General features: G+C 42.0%; 1 pseudogene; it reads left to right on the top strand.

Annotated features, from left to right (window-relative positions):
* The window catches only part of LOC129069721 (acidic leucine-rich nuclear phosphoprotein 32 family member B-like), a 49741-nt pseudogene extending 28877 nt beyond the window's left edge, over positions 1-20864 (top strand).
* Positions 20865-21246: the final 382 nt, after the last annotated feature.

Here is a 21246-nt window from a genome sequence, read left to right as displayed (position 1 = left end):
ATTTTTCACTGTACAAGTTCCATTTTGTTATTTTTATAGTTTCTGTCTTCTTTATTCAGTTCATATTTTCCTTTAAGTTCTTGAACATATTTTTTAAAAGCTATTTGAAAGTCTACGTCTGCTAATTCTATCATGTCCACCGTTTCTAGGTTTGTTTCTATTCACTGAATTTTTTCTCTTTTTTATTTAAAAAAAGTTTTATTAGATAACACTCATTATGAATAACATGTTTTTGAGTACTGGAGTTTGTTGTCTTTCTCTTAAAAATCATATTTTGTTCTAACATACAGTTAAGATACTTGTGTATCTGCCTGCTACTTTCAAAACGACATAAGAAAACTTTGTTACAGTATATCGAGACTAGCCTTTACTATCAGGATTGAAAGCCTTCGTCTAAGGGGTGGTCTTTCTGAAGTCATACCCAATGCTCCCAGTGGTCATTGTTTTCTCTAATTGGTCAGAACTCAAGTCTTCCAGCTTTGTAAGTGCTCTGGTCATTATTCAGCTCCCTGGTTCTTGTTCATTTTCCAGGATTTTTTCTTTTTCTGGCCTTTTGGGGTCTCACCATACACACGGGCTGCTTAATATCCAGCCAAAGACCTAAGGGGATCCTTTTTGCCCCCCCCATTTGTTTCTTATTGAGATTAATTCACATATCACAAAGCATCCACCCTTTTGAAGGGTATAATTCAGTGGATTTTCATATATTCACACAATTGTGCAACCATCCTAATTCCAGATTATTTTCATCACTGCAAGGGGATCCTTTTGCAGATTTCTGGAGCACCATGTCTGCACAGTTCTCTCTTCTCTGATACTCTGTCCCACAAATTCCAGGAGCCTCTGCCTTCCTGAACTCAAGACCCATTTCTCCAGCTCAGGGAGATGGCTGTTTTCTGCTCAGACACCGCCCACCCCTCTCTGCTGGACTTCGGTGAGCGCCTCCAGGCAGACAGCCGAGGGGGCCTTCAGGCTCCTGTGTCAGGGACACAGTCCCCCTCTGCCTGTTGTCCAATGTCTGAAAACACTTATTTCATATTTTTTTCTTGTTTTGTCGTTATTTATGGGAGAGGGTTAAGCTAGTATAACCACCCCATTAAGGCCAGATGTAGAAGTCTCAGTTTCTTTGATTTTTGAGATTAAACCAGCTCATCATGGTGCTTGGCTGTAATAAACACTAAACCAACCATAGTTGTAATTGCCTTTATTTTTTATATATTATTGAAGTGGAAAATATAACTATCTTCTCAATATCTCTTCTCCCATTCTTCCAATACTTAATAGCCACAGAATTGAAGAGAGGGAAGTTAGTTCAATTACAGCTTCACATTGGCCCTAGTGTTCTAATCCTGTTGGTGTGGTTCCATCTCGCTTGCCATACAGTTAGTTCATTTGAACCAGACCTCAGCTAATTTGTGCATGACACTCTCCTGACCGTGTGGATGGTTCTAGAGTGGGGATTTTAGGGGTTAGTGTGTTTTCTGACTTCTCTCTATCCTTTACTCACCTTGCCTCAAGGGAGGCAAAGTAATCTACCCAAATGGAAATCAGGGAAGAGTGAACTGGTATGCTCAGCCCAGCTCATCCGATTCTTCTTAGGAGGAAGCTGCCCACAACAGGCACACAGTCTCCTCTGTGTCTCGTGCTGGGGACTTACTGACATGGTAGGTTTCCTATAGTGGGAGACCTCTACCAGGTGAATAGGTTGTCCTGACTTACGCTTCTGTGTTCTTATCCTAGGTCATAGCCTCCCACAGTATCAGGACCACATGTAATATTTTACTCTTATAACTCAGATAGAGAGTAGGAGTGTGACATATTGGGGCCATAACAGATCTACGAGTTCAGACCTGTGGGATACAAGGGCAGATTTGGTGGATGATTTGGAGAAATTTTCCCCTCTTCTCAAGAATCTCTTCTCCTGTGGTTGTACGGGAGCATGCACCTCCTGCAGCCAGGTTCGCACCAGCCTCGGGACGGGAAGTCAGCACCAGGGGATGGCAGAGCTGGGGGAAGCACAGACGAACCATGCTGCCTACGCCTGCCCCAGTGATAGGGACCGATACATCTCTTATAGTATTTAAGCGAGACTGGGTTTTGTTCTCTTTTACTCATTCACTAAAAACAACCTAGCAGACACAATTTCTATTTGGTTTAAAAGTACTCTTACTTATACTATCTCATTTTATCCTCTCAAAGTAGTCAAGAGTTAAACAGTAAGTCCTCACTTAATGTTGTCAGTAGGTGTGATGACTTTAAGCAAAATGATGTATAATGAAACTAATTTTTCCATAGAGTAATTGATATAAAAAATAGTTAGGTTCCTATAGCATCTTATCAATGTTGTAACAAAAAGACAATGAACAAAACATTATTCAAGGACCTGCTGTAGTAGATGAGGAAATTGAGAGCTAGAAATGTAAAATGCCTCACTCAAGATCAAAGGATAGAAAAAATGACAGACAGTGATGGGACTCAAACCCAGATTTCGTTACTCCGAGATCCTTGCTCTTCCCGCCGAACCGCAGTACCTGGGCGGATCTCCAAGCAGAAGGTGTTCTGACAACTCAGAGCAGTTGCCCAGCAGTTGTCCTACTAGAGATGCAACCAAGGCTTTGGGGCTCACATCAAAGAGGGTGGTGATCATGGTGTCCCCAAGTCACCTCTTCTGTCCCTATTAAGTCTGTGATCTAAGGCTGGGTGGCTCCCAACAATGGGGATTTGAATGGGGATCCTGCTTCTAATGGAGAGATGCCTGGAGGAGCCAAGGAGGTGTTTCTAAGGCACAGGGATCCCAGGAGACAATGATCAAGAAAAGTGGCCGTGAGTCTAGTCAGAATCCACCGAGTACAGGCCTGAAGGTAGACATTTGTAAATTAAGCTTAAAAGCTAAAAAATAAAAAAATAATAAACATTTTTTGAGAACACCAGTAGCAGCAGCATCCAGCCTCAGGATGCCCTTTCCCCAAGGCATTCGCTGACATTTGAGAATCTACCAATAGAGGCCATTCCTTTAACTCTACAATCGAAATGCAGCTTACTACCTCTGGGGAGTGGTGAGCTATATTAAGCATTGAATAGTCATTTACTCTTTATTGTGCTGACTGGGTTATCATTCCTTTCCTGAGAGACTTGAGCAAGATAGGAAGGACCCCCAGATGGAAGGGCTGTGTCTCCATGGCAGTGGGAACCCTGCTCTCTGGGGGTCCTGGGCCTCCCGCTTGCCTGACCAGGTGCAGGGCCATTACCACTGGCCCGGAGAAGCCTCAAACAAGTTCACTAAACTAGTCTGATACTAGCAGGAATTACTCCTTCTCCTCCTACCATTCCTCCTTTTTCCTCCCCATGACCCAGAAAAGAAAAATGCCAACAGGAAGAAACATTTCCGTTTCCACTCATTGTTCTCAGAGTCTCTTTCATCCCTGTGTCTGCTTTGATGTCAGGGACTGCGGCTGGGGTTGCGTGAGCGGAGTCTTGCTGTGATTGGGAGGGGCTGGCCTTCTGCCAAAGGTGGAGGCCGCAGCAGTTGACTTGTCTATGGCTCTCTCGGGAACACGTGGGTTTCCCAACATTCATTAGAAGAGGGGCAGGAGCAGGAGAAACTAAATGTGAACTGTCCAGTCTCCTGGGGAGGACATCACCAGCAACCTGAAGTCGGGTGAACAACACTGGTCACATTGGATCAACACAAGGGACAATAAAAGCCCAAAATACCGCTCCAGTGGGGTCTAACTAACAGCCCTGGTTTTGCATCTGGGCTCTGCCACTCCCTAAGTGTGACCTTAAACAAGCAACTTAAACTCCTTGTGTCTCAGATTCCTCCTTTATACAGAGAATATGACAATAAGGACACCTCTTTTCTATGAGATGATACACATAAAGAACTTAACACAGCACCTGGAGCTATAGTGGGTGCTTTGTAAGTGGTGGCTTATTTTCGCTTCTCTTGGATAGGGAGAAGGGCAGGAGACTGGAAATATTGCAAAGAGAAGGCAAATGAATTGTGAGTGGAGAGGATTGCATGGGCATTTTGTGAACATTAATAATAACTTTACAAACACTGGGTGAATGGCCACCAGACCGAGGCTTGGGCTGGCGAGGTAGGTAATAAGGCTTTTCGATTGGACCTAAGATCTTTCCAGGGCTTTCACAGAGCTCGAGGCCAAGTCTACCTTTATTGCCCCTTTACTATGGCTGACTGCCCGAGGCAGATAATCTCCACCACCGATAGGGGGAGAGTGTGCTCCTTTGGTTCTGAGTCACCACCTCTAAGCTCCATGCTCTCCTTGGGGCTGAGAACCATTGCTGAAGATCCGGGTGATTTCAGTACCTCGGAGACTCAGATCTTGTCCCCAGTCCCAGGCTTTGACAGGCCTCAGCTAGTATTTCTTGCTGTCAACGTTCATGGTGCCCGCCTGGCTCAGCATCCCAGGTTCAGAAAAGCCTGATGCCCACCCAGCACAGGGCAGCCCAGCTCTTTAAGTTCTGCAGGGCCCTAGTGGCCGTCCCCTGGAAAGCAGTAACCCAGAGGGCTCCGTGCACTTCGTGGCAGCGCTTGCGAATGACTACACTCTTTGCTACAATCTTATTGCTCCCCTGCGCCTCTCTCTTTATCACTAGCATCACAGAGAAGGCCCATAACTGGTGCTTCTCCGAGTGTAAAGAGACCCGAGGTTGCGCTGCCGGCTCCAAATCCCACTCCGGCAGCCGGGCCTGACCTGCAGACTGGCGCCATCGCCTGGTGGTGAGCGGGACTGACGTGCTCCTTTTCACCGCTCTCCATGGAAATCTCAGTCATGGGGCTTTTCCAGAGCGCCGGCTGTGTTCCCCGGCCTCAGAAAGGGAGGTGAAAGGGACAGACACTTCAGGCACAATGCCCACCACACAGAGCTTATCATCTAGTTGGGAAAATGCATCAGGGCAAAGGAGCACAAAGATGAACAAGCCAAAACACCAGCCAGGAGTGGATAAACTTACAGGCAAACCGGCCTACCTGTCTCAGGGAGGTGGGGGGAGAGAGGAAAGTGAGGGGAGAGGAGCAGGAGGGAAGTCCTGGCTGAGGTCTCCAGGATGCCCGGGGCTCAACCCAGACTCAGCCTCTAGCAGAAGGTGCCTCGGGGGCAGGGGTCCAGTGCCTGTGCTTTAGAGCTGGACGCACTGGTTTTGAATCTCGCCTCCTCGGTAAACCAGGTGTGTGACCTCCAGCAACACTTGCCCTGCTGTGCTGTCGTGATTAAATTAAATAATAGATGTGGAGCACTTGATGTGCTCAGAATAGAATATTCTTAAAAGAAATCCATTAATAATAGGGATCCAAGGCTCTAGAATAACAACTTTTTAAAAATATAAATTAAAACTGATGTAGGTTTATTCCTATAAGAACATCCTTCTCAGTTCTTACTCGGAGAAAGGAATCGAGTGGCCGCCAGCTGAGGGGATGGCCCACAGCTCACTGTCTGTTTCACTTAAGCGGCAGCCATGAAGAGAGAGACCCTGCAGAGCTGTGGGGACAGCACGGAATAAACGCTAGCACTGATTGCCTGGGTGATGCATTCACTATTCTGTGTTTGACAAGCCCACCAACTCATTCAATCCTCAGGGCACCCCTCTGAACAGCGCTATTCTTAGCCCTAGTACAGAGATGAGGAAGCTGGGGCACCCAGAGATTGGGGGACCAGCCCAAGGTCACACTGCTTCCAGGGCCTCGGCTCCCAATCACTAGACAACACCTGTCTCTCTGATCTGGGAACTATGTTCATCCTCATTCCTCAGATGGAAAAACGGCTATTCAGTGAGGTGATTTTGCAAGGTCATGTTGCAGGTCATTGGCAGAACTCAGATGGTCATGATTTGGAGCTGTGATTTTCAGTCACTTGAGTTTTCTCTCTACTTGAGCTCAGGACCCAGAAAGTAAAATCCAGGACTTCTCCAGTGGTGGAAATTGCAAAAGATGAACAGAGGGCCCTGCTGGCAGCCAGATTTTCCACCCTGTGCTGGAGCATAGTCTATGGTGAGAGACCATGAAACCTCTACACAGAGAGAAGCAAAGATGAAATTCTGTGAGCAGATTCGAGCCCTGGTTCAGGTCATTACTGAAGTCCAACCCTCTTCCCTTTCAAAGACTTTGTGGTTTAAATTCAGGATTCGATCCACAAGCCAATAAAGTCCCCCTGTGTCCCCAAGTTGTTATGAGCTGAAAATCGGTCACTTACAATCACAACAGGTTCTTGCAAAGAAGGCAGTGTGCAGAAACAAGCTGAAGCCCAGAAGCCTAGAGGACCAGGAAGGCTCACAGAGAGGCAAAAAGGAGGTGAGGGAGGCAGACAGAACCCTGGAGGCACAGAGCTAGAGAGAGACTTTGGTCCAGCCTCCTAGACCCCCAGCACTGTCTGCTACCTGGGCTTGGTTCTCCTGGCTCCAGACTGCCCCCAACAGTCAAGAAACATGGTGAACCTATGCTTTGGATCATTTCCTTTTCCAAATGCATGTGGGTTTCACAGCCTTCTGAATTCCATGTGTAGACACTCATTTATACCAATTCCTCCTTAGAAGAGGTTCACATCCAGTAAATCCTCATACCAGCTAGAAAAACTCCCCATCCTAAATGTCTGCTCCTCTGGCCCCCTACTCCACCGCACCACCACAGCAGGGCACTTCTGGGAAGGCAGATGGTATTAGCTCAGAGCTAACCCCCGGCCCAGCCCTCAGGAAGGCAGGACTGCTGTGAGACAGCAGGGTCTGCACTGAAGCATCTGGTCCAAATTACTAAGATGAAGACTTCTTCCTCAAATTGCTCAGAACCCAACAGACAGTGCTCTGTGCAAGTCACTCCGAGGCCACTGTTAGTCACGAGCGCATTTTAATTTAGCTACAGGAGAGGAATGAGCAAACAGTACAGAATAATCCTCTCCTCCTGAGAGGAAAATAGGATCCAGGGAGGTTACATGACTTCCCTAAGGTCACCCCGCCAGTCAGCAGAGGTCTCACTGGGACAGGTTTTCTAGTGCTTGTTCTAATCCTGGTCCAGGTTGAACTCTAGTCACCCTGGAATCAGTATCATTCATATTCTTCACCTTCTTCTTCTCCCCTGCCTGAATTTGACTTTCTCCTAGAGCTCAAACTAGAGGAGATCTGAATTTACTCCATCAACCAGGCATTTATTAACTCAATCATTCACCAAATCCTTACCATCCACTGCCCATTAGGCTCTTTGATTTCAAGAAAAAAAATTGACTCTAAGTGAAGCAAAAAAAAAAATTGTTTTAATATTTTTTTATTTAATCTTTATTGTATTTTTTCCATTGCCATTTAGTCCCCTTATTCCCCCCACACCCAGCAATCACCACTCTGTTCTCCATGACCATGATGAGTTTTTTCCTTTTTTGCTAAATCCGTCCACCCCCTCACCTCCTCACCACACTAGCTGTCTTCCTGCTCTCTATCTATGAGTCTTTCTCCATTTTTCTTTAGTTCAGTTTGTTTATTAGATTCCACAAAGGAGTGAAATTATGTGGTATTTGTCTTTCTCTGACTGGCTTGTTTCACTTAGCATAATGTTCTCCAGGTCCATCCATACTGTCGTGGAGGGGAAAATTTTCTTCTTTTTTTATGGCTGAGTAGAATTCCATTGTGTAACTGTCCCTTAGTTGTTTTCTCCACTCACCTACTGATGGACACTTGGGCTGCTTCCATATATTTGAGATTGTAAGTAACACTGCAATGAACAAAGGGGCGCTTATGGTCTTTCAAATTAGTGTTGTGGGTTCTTTCAGATATGTTTCCAGAAGTAGGATCATTGAGTTAAAAGGCAGTTCCATTTTTAATTTTTTTTAGGTAACTCCATACTGCTTTCCACAGTGGCTGCACCAGTCTGCATTCCCAACAGGGCAAAAGGATTCCCATTTCTCTACATGCTCAACAGCACTTGTTGTTTCTTGATTCATTGATGATAATCATTCTGAAAACTTGTGAGATGGTATCTCCTTGTGGTTTTAATTTGCATTTCTCTGATGATTAGTGATGTTGAGCATCTTTTCATATGTCTGTTGGCCATCTGTATGTCCTCTTTGGAAAAACGTTATGCAGGTCTTTTGCCCATTTTTTAATTGGGCTGTCTGTTTTTTTGGTGTTGAATTTTGTAAGTTCTTTATAAATGTTGGATATTAACCCCTTACCAGATGTGTCAGTGAATATGTTCTCCCATTCTGTGGGTTGTCTTTTTATTTTGTTGATGATTTCTTTTCCTGTGCAAAAATCTTTTGTTTGATGTAGTTCATTTGTTTATTTTTTCCTTTTGTTTCCCTTGCCTGGAGAGATATGTCAGATAAAAATATTGCTGTGAGCAATGTCCAAAGTTTTGCTACCTATGTTTTCTTCTACAAATTTTATGGTTTCAGGTCTAATATTTAAGTCTGATCCATTTTTAATTTATTCTTGTGTGTGTAAGAAGGTAGTCTACTTTCATTTTCCTACACATCTTTTTCCAATTTTTCCAACCCCATTTATTGAATAAACTGTCTTTAGCCTATTGTATGTTTCTGCCTCCTCTGCGAATATTAACTGACTATAAAGGTATGGGCTTATTTCTGGGCTCTCTATTCTATTCCATTGATCTATATGTCGGTTTTTATGCAAACACCATGTGGCTTTCATTACTATGGCCTTATAGTATAGTTTGATATCTGGTAGCATGATTCTTCCAAGTTTGTTCTTCTTTTCTCAGGATTGCTCTTGCTGTGTGAGGCCTTTTGTGATTCCATATAAATTTTTGAAGTATTTGTTCTAGTTCTGTATTGGAATTGCACTGAATCTATAGATTGCTTTGGGGAGTATAAACATTTTAATGATGTTAATTCTTCCTATCCATGAACACAGTAGGTGCTTCCACTTATTTGTATCTTCTTTAATTTCTACTTCAGTGTCTTCTAATTCTCCATGTACAGGTCTTTTACATCATTGGTTAGATTTATTCCTAGTTATTTTATTATTTTTGAAGCAATTGTGATTGGGATTGTTTTCTTAATTTCTCTTTCTGTTAGTTTGTTATTGGCATATAAAAATGCAACTGATTTGTGGATATTAATTTTGTATACTGCTACTTAGCTGAATTTATTTATCAGATCTAGCAGTTTCTTGGTAGAATATTTGGGGTCTTCTATGTACAGTATCATGCCATCTGCAAATAATGGCAGTTTTACTTCTTCTTTCCAATTTGGATGCTTTTTATTTCTTCTTCTTGACTGATTGCTGTGACTAGGACTTAGTACTATGTTGAATAAGAGAGGTAAAAGTGGACATCCCTGTCTTATTCCTGATCTTAAGGGGAACACTTGTATTTTTTGCCCATTGAGTATGATGTTGGCAGTGGGTTTGTCATATATGGCCTTTATTATGTTTAGGTATGGTTCTTCTAATACCACTTTGCTGAGAGTTTTATAATAAATTGCCGCTGGATTTTATCAAATTCTTTCTCTGCAACTATTGATATGATCATGTGGTTTTTATCCTTCATTTTTTTTATGTGGTGAATCACATTTATCGATTTGTGAATGTTGTAACAACCTTGCATTCCTGGAATAAATCCCACTTGATCATGAGATCATGGTGTATGATCTTTTTGATGCATTGCTGTATTCGGTTTGCTAATATTTTGTTGAGGATTTTAGTGTCTATGTTCATTAGGGATATTGGCCTATAATTTTCTTTCTTTGTAGTGTTTTTAGCTGGTTTAGGAATTGGGATAATGCTGGTCTCATAAAATGAGTTTGGGAACCTTTCCTTCTCTTGAATTTTATGAAATAGTTTGAAAAGGAGAGGTGTTAGTTCTTCTTAGAATGTTTGGTGAGATTCACCTACAACACCATTCAGCCCAGGGCTTTTGTTTGCTGGGAGTTTTTTGATTACTGCTTCAATTTCACTAGATATAATCTGCCTATTCAGATCCTCTCATTCTTCCTGACTTAGTTTTAGAAGATTGTATGTTTCCATGAATTATTGACTTCATCCAGGTAGTCCAGTTTGTTGTTGTATAGTTGTGTATAATATTTTTTTACAATCCTTTGTATTTTTTTAGCGTCCGTTGTTATTTCTCTTCTTTCATTTCTGATTTTATTTACTTGGGTTCTTTCTCTTCTTTTCTTGATGAGCCTGGTGAAAGGTCTGTCAGTCTTGCTTATCTTTTCAAAGAACCAGCTCTTTGATTCATTGGTCTTTTGTATTGCTTTTATAGACTCTATTTTGTTTATTTCTGCTCTGATATTTGTTATTGCCTTCCTTCTGTTCACTTTGGGCTTTGTTTGTTGTTCTCTTTCAAGTTCTTTTAAGAGTGAAGTTTTATTGTTTATTTGAGCTTTTTCTTGTTTTTGGGGTGTTTTTTGTTTTTTGTTTTTTTGAGATAGGCCTGTAATGCTGTGAATTTCCCTCTTAGGATTGCTTTCTCAGTGCCCCACAGATTTTGGATTGTTGTGTTCTTATTTTCATTTGTTTGATGGTATCTTTTGATTTCTTCCTTGATCTCATTGTTGACCCATTCATTGTTTAATAACATGTTATTTAGCTTCCATGTCTTTGCATGTTTTTGTGTTCTTGTGATTGATTTCTAGTTTCATAGCATTGTGGTCAGAGAAGATGCTTGATATGATTTCAATCTTCTTAAATTTATTGAAACTTATTTTGTGTCCTAACATGTGGTTTATTCTAGAAAATGTTCCAGATGCACTTGAAAAGTATGTATATTCTTCTGCTTTGCTGTGAAATGTTCTAAAGATATCAATTAAATTCTTTTGATCTATTGTGTTGTTTAAGGCTGCTGTCTCCTTGTTGATTAGAAAATCAAGACCTTCCATGGAAGGTCTATCTATGGAAGTCAATGTGGTGTTAAAATCTCTGACTATGACTGTATTTCTGTTGATCTCTCCCTTTATGTCCTTCAAGGTTTGCTTTACATATTTTAAGTGCTCTTATGTTGGGTATGTCAATGTTTACTAGGATTATATCCTCTTGTTGGATTATTCCCTTTATCATTACGTAGTGTCCTTCTTTGTCTCTTACTATAGCCTTAGTTTTAAAATCAATTTTGTCAGATTTAAGTACTGCTACTCCAGCATTTTTTCCCTTTCCATTTGCATGAAATATCTTTTTCCATCCCTTTGCTTTTAGTTTGCGTGTATCTTTCTATCTCAGATGGGTCTCTTGGAGGAAGCATATATTTGGGTCTTGGTTTTTTATCCATTCAGCTACTCCATGTCTTTTGGTTGGAGCATTTAAGTCACTTACATCTAAGGTGACTATTGATAGATGCATATTTAGTGCCATTTTAATGTTAGACTATTTTTCTTCTGTTACTTCTTCTCTCTCTTTCTTCTCCTCCTCCTCCTTCTCCTCCTCCTCCTCCTCCTCCTCTTTCTCCTCCTCCTCCTCCTCTTTCTCCTCCTCCTTCTCCTTCTTCTTCTAAGCCCTTTAACATTTGTTGCAGTGCTGGTTTGGTGTTAACAAACTCCTTTAGCTTTTTCTTGTCTGGGAAGCTCCTTATTTCTCTTTTGATTTTAATGATAGCCATGCTGAGTAAAGTAGCCTTGGTTGTAGGTCTATGTTTTTCATCACCTTGAATATTTTTTGCCACTTCCTCCTGGCTTGAAATGTTTCTGTTGAGTAATCAGATGACAGCCTAATTGGTGCTCCCTTATATGTAACTACCTGTTTTTCTCTTGTGCCTTTTAGGATTCTCTCCTTGTCTTTAAGCCAAATCATTCTAATTATGATATGTCTTGGTGGAGGCCTCTTTGGGTTCAACTTGTTCTCTGAGCTTCCTAGACTTGTGTATCTTTTTCCTTCACCAGATTAGGGAAGTTTTTGGTCATGATCTCTTTAAGTAGGTTCTCGATCCCTTGCTCGGTCTCTCTTCCTTAAGCTCTCCTCATTTAAAAAAATATTTTTTTCTTCTTGCTGCTCTGCCTGGGTGTTTATTTCTACCTTGTCTTCCAATTCACTGATTTGATCCTCTGCTTCATCTAACCCACTGTTTAGTCCTTCCAGTATATTCTTAATTTCAGATATTACATTCTTTATTTCTGACTGGCCCTTTTTTATAGTTTATATGTCTTTTTTCATGCTCTTGAGTATCCTTATAATCATAACTCTAAATTTTCGATCTGATAAATTGCTTGTCTCCACTTCATCTATTTTTTTCTTCTGGAAAACTCACTTGTTCTTTCATTTTGGGTCTGTTTCTTTGTTTTCCCATTTTGGTTGCTTCTTTGTATTTTCCACCTTAGTTATTAAAGTAACCAATGATATAGCCTGAAGCTGTAATCAGCAGCCTGCAGCTTAAGCTCCACAGGGTGGACCAGAGTAATTCCTGTGGGCAGAGCTATTGCTTCCTCTCAGCCTGATGCCACTTGGAGGGGAGGTTTCTGCATTGTAGGGAATGACTCAGCACAGGGATCTTGGAAGCTGTTCCTTCAGCTGTCTCCCCAGGGCCACCAACCCCAGACACTCCTCAAGCATCTCTAGTCCACTCTGCCCTCCCTCTGCTGGAGCCCAGGGTAAGTGGCTGCAAAAGAAACTTTTTGTGTTAACCCTTTAAGAGACTCTCTGTGTCTCCAGCCATCTTTCCCTGGCAGACAGAAACCCTGCTGCTTTTCACAGCTGGATGTTATTTGCGTTCCTTTCTGGCTCTGGTGCTGTGGACTGGGGAGCCCACCTTGGGGGTTAGACCTCACACTTCTCAGGAGGAAGCCCCTGGCCACTAAAATATCCCTCCAGAATATTTCAGCTGCTGCCTATGGGAGTCCAGCTAGTCATCTTGAGCCTCCTCCACACTTCCTTCCACTTTTGTTGTCTGTCCCTTCTTCTGTCTATCCTTGGTTATAAGGTTCCTCTCCAGCTAGTTTTCAGTTTGTTATTCAGGATGATTTCTCTACAATTCAGTTGAAATTCCAGATTGATCCTGGGAGGAGGGTAATGTAGCTTCCATCTTGAATCTGTTAATTTATTTGGAGAAGATAGAGAAGCTTATTGAACTGAAGAAAAACTGAAGACTTGGTCCCAGGGATCTTGGTTCCAAGAACCCCTGGGTGGTCTCTTGAGGGTCACACTCTCTGCCCCTGCACCTTTCATGCCCCTACCTCTGCCAGCAGACAGGTGATTTAGGTGTTAATTGTTCTCAACATTTTAGTGAAATCAAGAGTCAAATTCTCACATAATGCTGAGACACCCTTTAACATCAGAATGCCCTGGAAGGCTTTCTAAAACACAGATTTCTGGGACCCACACCCAAATTCCTGATTTTGAAGTAGGACTCCAGAATTTTGCATTTCTAACAAGCACCCGTGCAAGCTGGTGTTGCTTATATGGAGGGTCACCACTCTGGGAAAAGCTAGCTTGGGTTATGTCCCACTCTTAGCCAGGCAGCCAAAGGTCCCCTGAGAAATAGCCCCACCAAGATTGCACTCAATGGGATCAACAAGTCCCATGGGGCTGTACTTAATAGGGTTTCCAAAACAAATCAGGATACTGTGACTGAAAGAGAGGATGGATGGTAGTTAGGCAGGAGAAAACACAGACACTTTAAAAAAGTGACAACAGGCCCAAAATGGAGTCACTGTGCTAAGCTCATGTCACCAAACTAAGACTAAATACCTAATTACAGTTTTAGCCTCTGCCAGAGTGGAATTTTAACCAGTCTGGAGTTGCCTGGTCACTACTATTGAGGCAATCTGCCTGAGAGACCCCTGCTGCCTCTCAGCAGGAAGATAACCTTGCCTGAAACAATCCACTCTTTGCTCATAACTTCCTCACCTTGCCTCTTTCTGCCTATAAAAGTCTTTTTATTTTGTACAGCTCTTGGGAGCTCCTTTCTATTTATTAGATGGGATGCTGTCTGATATATGAAACATTGCATAAACGAATAAGGCCTTTAAAATGTACTCAGTTGAATAATGTTTTTTAAAAAAACAGGGTGCATAATTCAAATATTTGGGGAAGACTTTCAGGCTTCACTGGGTTGGCATGATAAATACCCCCTAGTGACATTTGCTACTCTTCACGAGGTGCACTGATGGCCTTTCTTGCAATCTTGAAGGAGAAAAAGATCTCCCTCTTTCAGGCAGGCAACATATTTATTGCAAACCTGGTATCTGACAATGCATTTACTGGTAATACAGTAGCAAAAAGAGGCACCATCCCAACAATCATGGAGCTTTAGTGGGTAATCAACATGAAACTTAATTCTAGACAAGGTTTCTATAGCATGCAATACTGAGGCCATCACCTCTCTCATTCTAGTAACGTGCTTCTATTAAAGCAGCCTAAGTGACACTAGGTTTATGAGCAGCCACATCCTACCACTGATTTATCACATTATTCAAAAATATTTAGTGGATATTTACAGTGCACCCAATCCTATGCTGCCCATCACAGCAGTGCAGGAGCTGCCATTGGTCTCACTGAAATGTTGACTGGCAACCGGATAAGATCTCCCGATCCTAAACTGGACATACAAGAAGTGATCATTATCTATCCCATTAGGAACACTTGGCTCCTCTGCATCAGCAGAGCCCATCTTGGGAGGGAGGACCCACAGGCTGAGCGCTTTGGCATCATATTTCACCTGGCACTCTTGGTTCGCCCTCTACTGCAGCAGATGGGGGCTCTCCCAGCCATCCCCTTTAAAAGGCTTATGAATAGTCAGCTCTGAGTCAGGAGTAGGGAGGAGAAGAGCTGAAGTGTCAAAGAATCTTGAGCTGGAAGGATCCTTAGCAATAAGACAGCTGCTTTAACAAAAGACCCTGGGCCCCCAAAAGTAAAAGGATTGCTCAAGTTCATGCATTTGATAGATGAAAATCAGATTAGTGTTTTGCATTTATTCAGAAATATTCCCAGAAGTGGGATCACTGGGTCAAAAGGAAGATCCATTTTTAATTTTTTGAGGTATCCCCATACTGCTTTCCAGAGTGGTTGCACCAGTCTGTATTCTCACAAACATTGCAAAAGTGTTCTCTTTTCTTTACAGCCTGGCCAGCACTTGTTGTTAATTTATTAATGATGGCCATTCTGGGCAGTATGAGATAGTATCACATTGTGGTTTTAATGGGCATTTCTCTGATGATTAGTGATGTTGAGCATCTTTTCATATGTCTATTGGCCATCTGTATGTCCTCTTTGGAGAAGTATCTCAGGTCTTTTGCCCATTTTTTAATTAGATTTTTTTCTCTGATGTTGAGTTTTGTAAGTTGGATATCAATGAACCCCTTATCAGATGTATTGGCAAATACGTTCTCCCATTCTGTGGGTTGTCTTTTTATTTTGTTGATGTTCTCCTTTGCAGTGCAAAAACTTTTTAGAACTTAAGCATCCTATGTTCATTCCAGCATTATTTACAATCATCAAGATATGGAAACAGCCCAAGTGTCCATCAGTAGCTGAGTGGATAAAACAACTATGGGACATTTACACAATGGAATATTACTCAGCCACAAAAAAGAAGAAAATTTTACCTTTGCAACAGCATGGATAGACCTAGAGAACCTTATACTGAGTGAAATAAGCCAGTCAGAGAAAGACAAATACCATATTATCTCACTTATATATAGAATCTAATGAACAAACTGAACTAACAAGCAAAATAGAGACAGACTCAGAGAGAGAGCGCAGGATGACAGCTATTGCAGGGGGGGAGATTGGGTGGTGAGGGATTGAGCAAAAAGGAAAAAGGACTTATGGGCACGGACAACAGGGTGATGATTACAGGGGGAAGGGCTATACAAAGGAGTTGAATGGTAATGGAAAAAATAAAATAAAAAATTTTTAAAAAGAAAATTAGGATCCAGCCCTGACTGGTATGGCTAAGTGGGTAGGGCATTGCTCCATTGACCAGAGGTTGCTGGTTTGACTTCTGGTTGGGGCACATGCCTGGGTTGCAGGCCAAGTCCCCAGTTGGGGATGAGCTAAAGGCAATCTATTGTTTTTTCTCTCGCACATCAATGTTTCTCTCCCTCTCTTCCTCCCTTCCCCTCACTCTAAAAATAAGCAAATAAATAAATCTTTTTTAAAAATAGAGAGAAGAAAAAGAAAATCAGGACCCAGAGCCCACGTCCTCTCCTGCCATGAAACCCTGTGCTCTCTACTATCCCATCAGAATCGGAGGTGGATAAGGCAACCCATAGAAATAGAAAATGGAACACATTTTGCTCCTGAGCTAGCCCACTCAAGAGCCACTAATGGAAAAGTGCTAGGAAGTGCACGCAATATATCATTAAGCAATTGATGCAATTTAAGCAATATATCAGAGAAAAAACCTTCAGTGCTTATAATGAAAGAGCCTGAGATGGAACATTCTTCAGTATGGCTGAGCAACAGAAATAGCAGATAGACATAACTCAAAGCTCAGAAAGCTTTTGTTTTTAAACTTACAATGCCAAGGGGTGAGAGAGGAGACACAGGGCACTGGGGCCAAATGCATTAAGGTGATCTATTGGTCAGATGGTCCAGATTCAATTACTCCAACAGAAAATATGGCTCGTTTACCAGCTCTACGGGAAAAGGAAAGGAGACTGCTTCTTTTCAGAGCCAGAGCTACTCCTATTGTGTGCAAAAGAACTGTAGGGACGGTGTGCATGGGTATGGGACATCTGAGTGGGTGAAGAGAAGAAAGCCCCTTCTCCCCGGAGCACCTGATTTTATGGTGCCCAGTTTCCAGAACAAGACTGAGCTTTCTGCTTGGTAATAACAAGAACTAACACATGCATAGCATTCACAGCTTGCCAGACACTGTTCTCAGCACTTTGTAAGTATTAACTCTGTACAACACTGGGAGTGATGCCATACTATCCCAATTTACATATGAGTAAACTCTGTAGAGAGAGGCTGAAGAGGTTGGCCAAGGTCACACAGGTACTGCAACTGAGCTAGGATTGAATCAAGAAAACCTGGTTAGCAGCATCAAGCCTCTCTACTGTACTGCCATTGACCAGAAGAAATGGTGTGTTGCTGCTGATGCCCCCAACATGCTCCTATAAATCTTCAGAGTACCCCGGTATTCTGGCTTCTGACCTGCTAGTTGGAACCTGCCTAAACTTTCCAACTTGAGCTGTTGCTCACTGATATCAACAGAGTACCTCAATAAATTCTGGCAATAATTTTTTTTTGCAATGTTGAAGATTTCTTAAAAGATAGAGAATTGGCACATCACTATAGTGCATAATGGGCCATTTATTTTCTCCTCATCTCTTTCATACTACCTATGATGCAATGAAGAATTGCATTTTACCCTAAGTTCAAAAAATTCACCCCTCTGCATCCTAAATGAGCCCCAAGAGTGACCTGTCCCTTTCATCAATACTTCCTAGCCTGGTACCATGATAGTCACTAAGAGGACCCCAGTGGGTTAGATACCATCTTTGCCTTCAATGAATTCAGTCTCCTGGAAGGACTGAGTGCTAACAACGGTTACACTACAACACAGTGAGTGGTGCTGTAGAAGTGTCCAAATGCTTCGGGAATGGAAAGAAAGAAAACCTAGCTCTTGGGACAGTAGCAGGAAAAACAGCTCAGCAGAAGACTGGGGACTGACTACACACAGCTTAACAGCCTGGACAGTCTCACAGGAGATGGGGAGACACTGACGACTCAAAGTGGGAGTACAGTTTGGTAAGATTGTCTTTCTAGATTCACGGAGGAAAGGTTGGAAGGGAAAGGGATTGGTTAGAGTCCAGGCAAGAGATGAGGGTTAAACCAAGGCAGAGACACTGAAGATGGAAAAGAAACAATGAATTCAAGGGGGGAAATAAGAGGGGATATAAATAGGGCTTTATTTAAATCCTCACCCGAGATGATATGTTTTATTGATGGGGGAGAGAGAGACAAAGAGAGAGAAAGATCAATGTGAGAGAGAAACCAATTGGTTGCCTCCCATATGTGCCCCAACCGGAAATCAAACCCGCAACCTCTCAGTGCATGAGCTGATGCTCCAAAGGAGCCAACTGGCCAAGGGCAGGCCTTTTTTTCCTCCTGTGGGGTTCGCTGCAGTTTCAGATTCATTTGCCATAAAAATAACTTTGCATATGTCTCTGATCATGGTTGAAGAAACAGAGACCTGGTTTTTAGGTTAGGTAATTTCAAGCTTCCCGGAAATGCAAGTCAGATCAGAAGGCCAGATTTCAAATCATGCCTGTCTGCATGGAGCAAGTCACTTCGATTCTCTGAAACTCAGTCACATCATTTGCAAAGTGAGAATCGTAATACCTGCCTCTGAGCTTGTTACAGCACCCACTCACCTAAGTGCCAGTATAGCCTCCTCTCTATCTTTCCTAACAATAACTAGAACATCAGCCCCCATCATTTACTGGGCACTTACTATGTGCAAGGCACTATTCTAACAAGCATTAACTCAATCCTCCCAACAACCTTGTGGATAAGCCTCTTGTTATTGTCATTCTGCAGATAAAGAAACTGAGGCAAAAAGAGATGCAGTTATTTGACAACTTCTCACAGAAAGGGGCAAAGCAATGACGTGAAATCAGGAGAGTCACCTCATAATTGCCTCAGCACCCTCCTGCCCTCATGTATAGGAGTTCCAGGCTCTCCTTCCTGAGTCCTCCCCACTCCCCTGTGTTGTCCAGGAACCCTACTCTTTCGGTCTTGCTCCCTGGCACCAGGTGGACAAAGAACTCTCAGCTCTCTGCTGTCATTGCCAGATGCTGCCACAAGGTGTCAGTATTGAAAGCCAATCCTAAAAGATTCGTTCGAGTGATCTGTTGGGATGCTCGTACTGGTTCAGGTTCCTGTTCAAGTTGCAGTGGAGTCCCACATTGGGGCCCTAAGGCTTCATTTATTCCATATTCACACCCATGTGCTTTGATATTGTTCCTGAGATCACAATGGCGGAGGGGCGGAGTGGCGGGGGTGGGGGGGTGTGCTTTGAATCCAGTGGGACTTCTAACCACTTGTTGGTCCTGAACTGCCAACCTGTTTCCTTTCTGGTAGGTCCTTTTTGGATTCTTTGGGCTTCTTTCCTACCATAATGCTATGAGCAGGGCCATGCCAATTAATCTCACTAGTTGTACCTAATTTCAAGTTTCAGGGAACAACTGAACTTGTGGTCAAACTGTGTTTACATATAGGAAACTCTCACTCGGCAACTTGTACAAATTGGCTCACCCTCACGGAGTCTGACTACTATTGGGAGAAATAGCATTTTCTAAACACACACACACACACACACACACACACACTAAAAAAAACCAACAGGATGCCCTGTTACATCTTTTTTTTTCAGGATAATGGGTGTTAATTTCCCTTGCTTATGCATAACTAACAGGAGCTCAAGTGACTATTGTCTGAAAAGAAGCTCACTGCGGAGTGTACAGTTCAGTTCACTGACATGTCAAAGTGCTAGAAGCTCCTTTCTCTATGTCTAAAGAGGCTATTATATACTTGGTGGCCATTAGGAACCCTCTCTACACCAAGTAAAAGTTTCCCACAACACAGGTTAGGATGGGCCCAGGGGCCACCAAGACCTTATGAAGTGTTGTAAAAGTTTCTCTGTGCACTTATTTCAGAAGGTTGGTGAATGCAGTTTTCTCTCCTGGGCAGAGAGAATCTGAGGTTGAAATATACTCTAAATGCAAGACCAACCCACAGCAACAGCAGGGGAGTGCTTCAGAAAATCAGAGCATCCTCCAATATAACCACAATAAGTCAGACCGATTTAAAGAGGAAAACACAAGATACTCAACTAAATTTGCATTTCAGATAAATAACCAATGATGTTTAGGATAAACATGTCACTTGTAATATTTGGGCAAACTTTCTCTAAAAAATTATTGATTATTTATCTAAAATTCAAATTTAACTGAGTATCCTGTATTTTATCCATATAAAGTATAATCACAATCAGAAGCAAATCGAATTCCTAAGAAGGCAAAATCAAAGTACTTAACTTCAGTTAAAATTCACTTGGCTACTGAATATTAACCAAACTTACTTTTCTCTAAAATGGTAGTTCTTAAGCCAGACAACATTGGAATTAGCTGAGGAATTAAAAATGTAGATATGTGGACAAAATAGAGTGGCTTTTCCCGATGGGGTGGGAGTCACAGTTCCCCTTCCCCATGTGAGGAGGCCACACCCCACCCTCAGGTTCCAGAACTTGTCCTGGACAATTGCAAAAAAATTGAGGGGTAAATTGAGGGCATAACAGCTGAATTTGTGAGCTTAAAGTTATTCAGTTTAATAAATGCAGATTTCATTTCAGTTTCAAATTTCCCTGAACTACCTAAATTGGAAAAGCTTTAACTCAATGACAATAGAATCTATGGTGGTCTGGACATGTTGGCAAAAAAAAAAAAAAAAAGGAAGAAAAAAAACCCCTTTCAAGTCTCACACATCTAAATTTAAGTGGAAATAAAGTGAAAGATATCAGCAACATGGAACCATTGAAAAAGCTGAAATTTCTGAAAAGCCTGCATCTGTTTACCTGTGAGGTTACTAACATGAATGACTATCAGAGTGTCTTTCAGCTCCTGCCCCAGCTGGCCTACCTGGATGCTATAACTGAGAGCAGCAAGAAGCCCCTGATTCAGATGATGAATACATGGTGTGGAAGAAAAGAAGGGTGAAAAGGAGGCGAGGAGAATGGGGAGGATGAAGATGGTGGGAAGAAAGAGTTTGATGAAGAAGAAGATGAAGATGAAAACAAAGATGTAGAAAGGAAAGAGGATAAAGATGAAGTCAGTGGGGAGAAAGAAGAATTTGGACATGATCGAGAAGTTGGTGAAGATAAAGAATATGAGGATGAGGATGAAGAGGAGGAAACTGAGAAAGGTAAACAGAGGAAGAGAGAAGCAGATGATGAAGAAGATGATTAAGACCCCAAATAGTCTTCAAAAAAGAACTGTTCAGTATGATTGAAAAAAATTTTTATGGTTTTGGTAGCTCTTTTTTTTTTTGTATTTTTATATGCCAATAATGAACTATCAGAAAAGGAAATGAAGAAAACAATCACATTCATAGATGCTTCAAAAAGAATAAAATACCTAGCAATAAATTTAACCAAGAATGTAAAAGACCTGTACTCAGGAAATTATAAGACACAGAAGAGAGAAACTGAAGAAGATACAAACAAGTGGAAGCATATACCATGCTCATGAATAGGAAGAATTAACATCATTAAAATGTCCATACTATCCAAAGCAATCTGTAGATTCAATGCAACTCCTATCAAGATACTAATGACATATTTCACAGAAT

This window comes from Pteronotus mesoamericanus, unplaced genomic scaffold (genome assembly GCF_021234165.1).
Source record: "Pteronotus mesoamericanus isolate MK-2021 breed Mesoamerican mustached bat unplaced genomic scaffold, CSHL_Meso_final contig_24, whole genome shotgun sequence".
In the NCBI taxonomy this organism is placed as follows: domain Eukaryota; kingdom Metazoa; phylum Chordata; class Mammalia; order Chiroptera; family Mormoopidae; genus Pteronotus; species Pteronotus mesoamericanus.
Note: the sequence above shows the minus strand (reverse complement) of the source record. Positions and strands in the feature narration are given on the sequence as shown.